This window comes from Ixodes scapularis, unplaced genomic scaffold (genome assembly GCF_016920785.2).
Source record: "Ixodes scapularis isolate PalLabHiFi unplaced genomic scaffold, ASM1692078v2 PGA_scaffold1__304_contigs__length_218370807, whole genome shotgun sequence".
Classification (NCBI taxonomy): Eukaryota; Metazoa; Arthropoda; class Arachnida; order Ixodida; family Ixodidae; genus Ixodes; species Ixodes scapularis.
Window position 1 is genome coordinate 14,617,322 of NW_024609846.1, and position 11,087 is coordinate 14,628,408.

Consider the following 11,087-nt stretch of genomic DNA (forward strand, 5'->3'; position numbering starts at 1 on the left):
CGCTAGGGCTGCTACCTGCGGTGGATTTACAGAAGCAGGTGAATCTGTTGCCATCTCGATGCGCCTGGTTGCGATGTTCCTCGTCCGGGTCACCACTTGTAACGAGTCGTGCGTTGCTTTATATGCTAACTCTTTATTAACAATATTAACATGGTGGTTCTATGGACTGTCGAAGTACGACATGACTACCCTGCTGATCACCCAAGCAGAAGTGCCCGAGCGCTTTTGGCGTCTTCTTCCTAATCCGCTGCCGTGGCTTATATGTGGTCGCCACAGGTGGTTCCAAGACGAACTGAAAACTCTCATGGATCCTTATCTCTCAAAAATTCAAGCACAGAACAAAACAATGAATACAAGTTACCTCATCATCAACGTCCTTAGTTTGAAAACCTTTTGTCCCTGCCACCCCACTTCAAAAAGGGTAATAAATGAAATTAAATAAAATGAAAAGGAAAAGGAAAACTCAAATGTGCACCCAAGGCGTACAGAGAACGATACACCAAGCCCAGACACAAAATGGTTTATTTTACGGTATTTACTCATTCAAAGTTGTATCTAAAGCTAATATCGTATGACATTTTAGTGAACTGTTTCAGCGGAATCTTCACAAATTGGCCTTCGAGCTAATTGGTCGAGTGATCAGGTGCTGTATCCATCTTTAATGCAGCATAAATCAAAAATTGTTATATTGGCTCACTCCTCCCAACGAAATTGCGTGGGAAAATATTTAATACCCTTAAAACAAGAAATAATGGCTGTGAATATTTGGCACAACTAATCGACTAATATAGGTCAAGAAACTAGCCAAAATAATTTTACATTAAAAAGGTAAATTACACGTACTCACTTAAAACAGTGTGCCGCGGTCAACACATATTCTTGGTTAATTAAGGTCGCACCGCACATTAATGTGTCGCTTGAATTATATATTCCCGCCATCCACGGCCAGTTTTCGGTGGAAGCCGAAGAACCGTTGATTATTCTTTCAGAAATACTGCCTACGTTTTGACGCCGCCCGCAGTCATACTGCGAGTTCCTGCTGTTTGTACCTTCCTGTGTTGTAGATCCTGTGATTACCCAATGGCAAATGAATGTTCAAGCAAATCATTTGCGTTGCCAGTCGTGTCTGTAACAATATACTTGAGCAACAAAAATGTAGGTATATGTTAATGCACGAATGAGAACATATCACTTAAGAAACCTTATATGCGCCTTACATAATTTGCATGTTTAATCGGGCTAATGATATAATACATTTTCTCAAAAGGCAAATGGTTATTTGATTTTGGGGTGCACGATTTTTTTTTTTTATAAAGAAACATTATATTACCCAGTGCATTCTGAACCAAAAAGAGTGGGGTGACTGTTGACATGTGGTCTTGAAAGAATATAATTATTGAGCGATAATTGGTCATCGTAAACGTTAGACTCAATTTCCTCGTAAAACGAGGAATGTCTTGCCGACCCGGGGAATCCTAGTTCTAAGTATTTAATACGGCATGTAAATTCACCTGTTCATTGCTCACCTTATGCATTCCTTTACCCTTTAGGTGATCCCCAAAACCGCAGTTATAACGAAACTCTACATTCCTTGGCTAGAGCCTGGGTGTTTTGGCCCTAAATTGGCAAACAAAAGGCAGATTTAAGCTTCTCTGCGTGGCAGTTTTGTCACCCCCTGGCTTATTTTGTCCTCAGTTCCCGAGGAAATGCCATGATCGGGCTTCACTGCTTGTTGTTTGGTTGATAAGCGACATTTTCGCTCCTGTGTGGCACTTCGGAAATCATGTTGTGAACAACAGAAAAGTCATAGAGAGGCCGAAGAAAAGATATTTGGCACTGACTAACGCCCTAGAGCAATCTTGCTCGCAAGTTAGGCCGGTAGCATTGCCACACTTGGGCCAAGTTTGGCGTATCTCTGGCAGGCTGTTTGGGCATATACTGCTATAGCTATGCAACTGTTCTGACAAGGGCCAAATGCAGAAGCTTAACCAAGGATGAACTCTATAGGTCAAACATATGACGAAAGCGGAATACAAAAGTCACAAACTTTCCTTCAAGATGTGTGCACCAAGTTTTGAAGCTATACTAAAGAAATATACGGACAAAACGGGCAAGTGGAACACCTCCACGTATACTAAAACGAACAGTTCTACAAAAAAAAGGTCGCTCTTGATGGTAAGGGTAGGCACGTATTAAGCTTTAATACTATTAGGTCTGTTGGAGGGAGCAAAATGAAAACGTCGTTTTAATGGAAAACTGCATTCTGCTAAAAGCCGGTGTAGCAAATTTAAAATGGTTTTAAAAATTTGGTGCTTACATGTCAAAAAGCGAATATAGTATGTCAGGCTGCAATGAGGGAGAGAGGCTCAATTTAGAACGCCGGGGAATTCTGAAACGCCTAGCGATATACAAGGCACAACTTGACTCACGGACGGAGTATATTATTTTCGGATATTGGCCATTCTGGCGGGCATCGTCTATAAAGGCTAACTTTTTTTTTACGTTTTTTTAGTTGCGCCGTAGATAGTCTCGTCTATCATTTGTTTATTAAATGAATCAAGTACTAATCATATTCTTCAGTACAAAAGCAAAAGTTACCCTCACCTCATCTTTGATTTCTTCGCACATCGATCATCGGATCAAACATGGCATCCTTCAGTGTTGCACAGAATCGGTTAGTTTTTTGTCGAGAAGCTCATCAGAATGGGGCAACGTCCCTCCATCATGAGTATCAATGCCTTTATTAAATTTGTTTAGCACGAGTTTCACTAAATATTTCTAGTATTTTTTTAGTGTTATGCAAAACTAATATTCACGGTGACCGAGTAATTGCGTATTAACACTAAAACTAAGTAATAAGTTACATGTGTGCGTCTTCTTGCAAAGTATGTATGGTACTTAGCGCAAATATTAAGCTTAGAGTTAAAAATACATGTGTTCTCGCAAGTCATTTTTACTTACTTTTTAAACTTTTAACGCTTCGTTAAATAATGAGAAGCTTCTGACTTACCGAGTACGACGGTCGTGGTATATATAAAAATAGGGAAGCGATAATTCATTATTATAAATATCGGCATAGACATCCAAGCGGTTTTATGGTTCCAAGATCAGTTAAATCGTTTCCTATAAAAGTGCAGTGTTGGCATTAAGCTACCTTATGTTGAATGTGGCAAACCAGCATCTGCCGTCCTTCAGGTATAGGTACAATCGGCTCGTGTGTTGCCCTTTCAAATATGAAGTTCATTTGAAGCAACGCTGATGTTTTTTTAGCATTTCGTATTACCGCCGACCACGGTTGTAAAAGTTACTTCAAAAAGTACCTAAGATACAGTTGCAGCTACTCATACGAAAAGGTAGCTGGATACGGGCCAAAGCAATCGCTTAAAATTGTACCTAAGTGCACATAGAGTTACTTCAAAGTTACTTTCTTAGTTTAATTCCTCCGATTTGTCAAAATATATTGAAAGTAAAGCTTTTTCTACGAAGGATACCCACAAAATCGAGTTCTATAAATGTGCTTTATTGATGTCAATCCGAAAAATACGGAAAACCGCATTTACATGAGCATTCCAGGACACGTTAACTTCGTCATTTAGATGTTCTATTTGACTTTAAAATCTGGACCTCCTCGAAGTGTGTATCTGACATCGTCGATCGCAGTTTAGGAGGAGGGAAAAGAATGCGACACTTTTCCCAGATACAAGGGCTTTAACAGAAACTGCGCACATCTTACAAGTTATCTCCTCCCGTGTATTGCTGCCAGAGGAGAATAAACACGCAAGGAAGTACGTATATTTCAATTTGACATGAAAGAAGAAGGTAGCTATTTTCCCTAAACGGAGTTCCGAAGTGATCCGATAAATTTTTGTCGCTAGAACAGCATCGCTAATCCACCGTTTGCTGAAATGAACTTCGCCATTCGCCAAAGTGTCGTTCGATGAAACATCATGGGCGGATCTTCGTTCGCTAAAACGTCGTTCGATCAAGTCAGTGCCTTCCAGATCGTACCCAACTCGACGCTCATCACGGCCCATGGTAGTGTGTCAATACTTCAAGATTTTTAGTTTCTACCATTTTGAGGAAGTGAATAGAAAGAAGTACCTGCAAAAAGTAACTTCACTTAGTTACAAGTTACTGGAATGTGTACCCTGCCGATGACTTCCTACCGACTAGAGACTACTTTCTGAATGGTCCTGCGTGAATTCGGCCACATATAATAGGTTTCGACATTAAAATGCCAGACGTTTTTTTTTACGGCTGCATCATTAGGTGTAAGGCTGAGGATTGCTATTTTTTTCCTCTGGAATGTCCTTTAAATAAAAACAGTCTTCTTGAATTCTTGAGCAGCTTGTGTTTCTACTTCATCTCGACGTCATTCGTGCGAATACAAAGTGAACGTCATTATTTAAGCTTGACATTACCTGTAGAACGTTGGAGTATGAATCTTGAGTAGGGAAATCCAGGGTAAGTTTGCAATGAAACGTTTAAATCTGGACCATTATTATTGTGGTGAATTGTAAGATGGCTATGTAATGTGCAAGTTTTTAATATTCTAATAGCAAATCAGAGTAAGTTAGCTACAAAATCGTCCAATCTAGATTATTCAAATTGCGGCCCCGAGTAAGCTGGTCATAAAGAGTTCAAATCTGTAAAATTAGGATGGCTGTCTGATGTCCGAAAAAAAAAAACATAAGGTGGCTCACGTTTTTCGTCTTACCGGAGCTCCCGAACGTGCCAGGGTGTGGGTCCCCATCCAGCTGGCGGCACAATGACGGCACGGCTTTGCTCCGGTTTACGGGCCGCGAGCTACCATCTGCCACGAGCTCGTCGATTACAGTGTTTCCTGCTGGGATCAAGATCACAGACGACCTCGTTCGTGCTATGCCATCTTCAGTGACATCAAGGGCGGCGCATACAAAGGGATCCTTTTCGGCTACAGAGCGACAGTGGGCATGGAAGTTTTGCAAGGATGAGGTGGGTCATATTTTTCTTCTTACCGCAGGTTGGTAGGCGTAAACCTCACCACTGTTTTCTGTCGAATTATTTTGTCTAGTTGTGCTTCCATGCCTCGGAGTTTCTACTGAACCTTCTAGAGCTTGTATTGAATCTTTAGAGCTTTGACGCTCTTGATGTCTGGGGATGTAGGGAGAACCCAGGCCGTATGAGCGAGCAACGGGACGATAAATCACTTGTGCGTGTGGAGACAGTCGCTCCTCGAATAGCACGCAGCCCTTACCTTCTGCTTCGGCACGACACCGGCGCCGGAATGTGTCTCAAGGACCTTGTCCATTCCCAGGTTGCTGTGGCTGTTACCTGTGCTCTTCTTTTTGGTTCGCCGATTTCGTCGGCACCGGGTCCCATTTTCCATCACACCGAAGAAACCCCACCACTCCTTCAAACCTTCGGTCCGCCATCGTCAACTTCAGTCGGATCCCTTCCACGGTGCTGGCAACTGGGGCAAGCCGGGCAACCCTATCTACTCGGAGCATTTCTTCAAAAGCGGGCACAACCGTCTGAGCGCCTTGAGCACGACACCGCCGCCGGAACGTGTCTCAAACATCCTGGCCATTCCCAGGTTGGTTTTCATCATCATCCTACCAATGCAATATTGTATGCATCATTGCGGTGTCGTGCCCCCCTTGTGTGTATGATTGTGTGTCTTCAGCGCGTTCCAGGCTTGCTTCTTTTGTGTCAGACCTGTGTCAAATTGCTGATAGCATGAGAAGAAAACTACTCTTGTTGGTAGATGTTGAGGCCAACCCCGGGCCCGTTAACGAGTCTTGTGACGACACATCGCCAAATCAAATCATAACCCTACTAAGCAAGTTATCCAACGGCCAAACAGAAATTCTAGTTGAAATTAAATCTATGCAAGAAAAGCAACGTCATACTGACTCTGTCTTGGCAACCCTCAAATCTAAAATCGACGACATCGACCGCGAAATTTCGAGCCTTAAAACAATCAAAGGAGACGTGGCGGCGGTATCAAAAATCACTGCAACAAACACGTCCGCGATAGCGGAAATGACACGAAAATTTACCGCTCTTGAGGATCACTCGCGACGAAACAACTTGCTTTTCTTTAACCTACCTGATGCGCGTGGTGAGACCTGGAAGCAGTCTGAAGAAAAAATAGTTTCCTTTTGCGAGGAAAACCTTTGTGTCAAGATACTCCCCCCTTGGATCGAGCGGGCGCACAGAATTGGGTTTTTCAAATATAACTCCACGACAGTCAGGCCCATCATCGTAAAATTTATTTCTTTTAAAGATGAAGAGCTCGTGCGATCACAGGCAAACGGACTAAAAGGTACAGATTTCCGTTTGAGCGAGGATTACTCGGAAGAGACCCGTAAAGCACGAAAAGAGATCCTTTCTTTTGCAAAAGCACAAGCTTGTGACTTCAAGCTTCGCTACGATAAACTAATTATCGGAAATTTGCAATATATTTTTCACCAGGAAACCGCACGTGTTATGCAGCTTCTCTCATAGCTACAAGAAACCAGAAAGTCATCCTTCCAACAACAGAAAAAAACCATTATCAAGCATAAACGTTTTTATTGCCAACGTTAGAAGCGTTTATGCCAAACAAGAGGCGCTGCATTCTGCTGTCCACTCCTGCTCTGCAGACGCTGTTATCATCAGCGAAACTTGGCTAACTCCGGATATTGCACATAGTGGATTAATCCTAAGTGACTCGCATTTTATCATCTGGAAAGATAGGATTGAGCGGCGGGGAGGGAGAGTGTTGCTTGCTGTTTGAAGTACTTTGCGTGTTAAAAAGTGTGTTATAATATCAAGTTTTGAAGGTGTTTGGGTAAGGATTGAGACGCCTGCTCTTTGTATTTTAGTCATCGCATGTTATAAGCCACCTGACTTGTCAGACTTCTCGCCATTACTTTATGATTGCTTAGAGACCCTTGCTCGTTCTTATCCAAATGATCTCATAGCTCTCTCCGGTGACTTTAACTATCCCGAAATAAAATGGCCGATTGTTCCAAATGTCATATCCTTTGATGCACGGTATAAACTTTCAAAGCAAAGTCGGGATTTTTGTTGATATGATAAACGCCTTATCTCTTTTTCAAATGGTTCACAAGCCAACTTGCAACTCTGCTTTCTTAGATCTTTTTTTATTTCGGAACCAGATTTTATAGCTTCGGTAAACTTTATGAAACCGCTCAGTGATCCTACTTCCCTAAATGTTGAACTTACTCTTCCTACGCAAAAGCGCAGTCCGCTCGTAAAAGCTATCCATGATTACTCCAGGGCTAACGTCGATGAATTCTGTCGGAGCTTGCAATACTTTCCAAGTATTTACATGGTTGGCTTTGACTCGAGGACAGTTCACGAAAGCTGGAGAATATTCAAACAAAAGCTACTTGATCTATGCGAACAATTCATTCCGAAAATAAATATACAGTCTTCTATTGAGAAACCCTGTTTTTTGAACCGCCTTAAACGACTACTGAATAAAAGAGGAGACTATTTCAAACAGCTGAATTGTATTTGTCCCCTTCTGCGTGGGCAAAGTATAACGAATTCGAATTAGTATGCAAGACAGAAATACGTCGAGCAAAGAACAAGTCTTACAACGAAGACCTCCGCAGCCTTATGACAGCTAACCCCAAAAAGTTCTGGAAAGTGGTTAACCCTAAGCAAGTGACGAAGCCTCACCGATTCACTAATCCTGCGGTAGTCGAGCTCGATGTAGGTACAGTGTGCGAGGAATTCAGCCGTTATTTTAGCGAGATGTTTTCTGAAGACATTTTCCCCTTACCAGAGCATTCGCCAAATTACGACATATCCACACAAATGTGCCCAATCGCTATGTCTCTGAGTGGAATTCAGAAACTAATAAAACATCTCCCAACAAACTCTGCCCCCGGTCCTGACATTATTACGACGAAGCCACTTAAGCTTAGCAAATGTGAATCTTCCGCTCTCCTCTGTTCTATCTTTGAGCAATCCTTAACTAGTGGCCAAATACCTGCTGATTTTAATCTGGCAAAAGTCACCCCTGTCTTTAAATAATCGTTTCCAATATACACTCATTAATGGTTTTCAAACAGAGCTGAAGCAAATATATTAGCGTGTTCCAAAGGGTCAATTTTAGGGCCATTACTTTTTAGCTTATACATAAATGACCTAATCAACATACCAGCAACTCCAAATATTATCCAATGTGCAGATGACACTAACGTTTTTTTCACCGACAAAAGACTAGAAAAACTTGAAAACAGGGATCATTTCCAAAGGCCGCAAGCTAGCGGGATGGTGGGAGTGGTCGCAGCTTTCGGTGCCTTGTCAGCTTACAGGTGAATGGAATGCACCTACACTCTTTCTCTTAAATGCAATATTTTATTTTTACGAGGACTACCATAATACCGGCGTATGAGAAAGGCAAAGCAGTGTTATAGAACATTTTTGAAAAGTATTAAAATCGTTTCTATTGTTTTCTGGATAAATGTACGGAAAAAGTAACTTGAAAGTAATTTGTAACATAACAAGCAATGTAATCCGTTACTTTTCAGCGAAAGTAATTTGTAACGGAAATTCATTACATTTGAGCCTGGGTATTTTTGTAATTGTAATTTATTACGTTTTTCAAGTAACGAGCACAAGTCTGTTGGAAACTAGATACCCGAATGTTGAATATCGGAAGCTAATCGATATCGGAAACACATGTTTTAGCATTAATTGATAATCGGGCTGATCGTGCACACTTTTAATACAACTAATGCAGGCCCAGTCGGTTGCTCTGGCAGCCCATATTAAGGGCTTCCAGTGAGCCACTATTAATGTGAGCTCAGACCGAGATCACATTAATAGGCTCCTAAGGCCTGCTATCTTGATGATGTGGAAAGCACGCTGAGAAATGACTGTGGAAGCTTGTTATCATCATACGCTCAGAAGTCGCGCACACACCGCCAGTGAATGCTTTACCTATACTAAAACCACCTTATGCGGAAAGCAAGTCGTCTGCTTCTTGCAAAGGGTTGTGGTGACGTCAGAACGACGCCGAGCTCTTATTGGCTGATTGAAAAAAAATAATGGGTGGACCTCAAGGCATCTATAGCATCGAAGTCGTCCTAACATTTTTTTTTTTTAATCCGCCAATCAAGGCCAAGATTCCGAGACATTCGGGCTAGTTTCAAAACTTCCCACCACGCGGCGCTCAAAGACCAACCTGCAGAATATTTTTCAACCAGAAAAAAGTTCCCCTCGCCACACTTCCCATTTCCTCCTCTCCCACAGCTGACTTGACGGCGGGGACTTTGTGTTTATTCTTTCCGGTTGTTTATAGACTCCTTTTGTTGCTGCATCTCGGGGCCAGATAAGCCAAGCTAAGCGCATAATGGGCGATTTGCGGCGGGAGGCACAGCGACCCCTTTCCTCCGGCGATACCAGAGAAGCGCCCGAAACCGAACTCTCCTTTCTGCAGCATTTCAGAGCCTAGCCTCTCGGTTTTGTCTCTGAATTTTTGTTTTGTTTTGCGATAAGCATGCTTGGCTACTCCGAGCGTTTGACTGCTTCTGCCGTCCATGTAAAGTGACCCAAGGCCATGTGAGGATGGGCATAGGCTAAGGGCCATCGTCCAAGAACCCTAGAGTTCGAAGGAACTACCGCATTTTCCGGACCCGGTGCATAGTCCGCAGGGAAATATTTTACGTCAGAAATAAAAGTGCTTGCTTAGATAGTCCGCACCCGGTACACAAACGGCACCCAGTGCAAAGCCCGCACTTAGCACCTAGTCCGAACGTAAAAAGTATCATACTCAGCAGACCTTGACAAACGCCTACTGTATTAGCTCACGATGAAGCTTTATCGTACGTAAATCAACATTAGTATAGTCCGTTACTCATAAAATCCTTCAAGATTGTCATAGTGAAGGATCTAGAACAATTATATCATTGTATTGTCCGCACCTGTAGATAGTCCGCATCGGGTGAATTTTCAACTTTTAAACTTATATAGTCCGGAAAATACGGTACTACAGAGTGTATTGTGACCCTGGATACTTGAAGAGGAAGTGGCGAGCCTTACAAAAAGTGTTTACGGGACGGGAATTCATGCCAGCGTGCGTACTCTAACATGTCCGGTGCTTTTACCCCAACCCACCTAGTGTTGCCTAAATGGGACACACGTTGAAATAAACAGTGCTGGGGGCTGTCAGACCGTTGTTTTTGTTCTGAAATTTGACTGAAACTCCAAATATTGAGATCTGCGAAAATCCATAATACGAAGCAGAGCCTTTTTTTTTTTTTCGGTTCCTTGCATTTTATATTGCGTTTTGAGATCCTACTAGTGACCAGTGCCGCGTTTAGACGTCATATTGCACGTGGCCACATCGGTGACTAGCACTCCACCTTTCCGTAAACAGAAGTTTGAAGTACAAGTTCACCCGTCAAATTTTGGGAGTGTAATTACAATATTGCGTTAATTTTTCTCAACTCATTATCTCTTCTCGAAATGGTTAATCACTTTAGTACAGTCGCCCTCTTGAGATTTCTAGGCGAGAGATGGCAAAAGCATTTTCCAAAACTAACTGTTTTACATTATCGATTCCTTTCTTAAAAATCACTCAAATTTAATTATATCACATTACAAATTACTGATTACTAAAACTATGGGCATTCTCTTCGTATTACATTTAATTTTTGCAGGTAGAGTTTGCTTGTCGATAATGAAATATCAGTCTGCTGTTGCAAACAGTGCAATGTAGGCGCAATATAATATATTACTGTCATGCCGCAACCTTGTTCAGGAAGCCGCCGATGACAACGAGGTTTTACGATGCGCTAATAACTCCAAAGTATCTGAATCAGTGGTGTCGCCATGCTGTACTACAGCGCAACATATGAGATGAGACCATAACCGTGCTCTCGCAAGCTCGTTTTTAATAAAAAAAGAAGATAATATTTTTTTCTTTAATTCTCTACTTGTGCTTGTAAGTTGCAACACAGCAAGAGCTACTCAAGTCTATTGTAATGTATCACTGATATCCGATAAGCTGAGGTGGCGTAACCTGTGCAGCATAAAATGCTTTGACGGAATCGTTTGTTCTTAGGTTCACACGTGATGTGCGA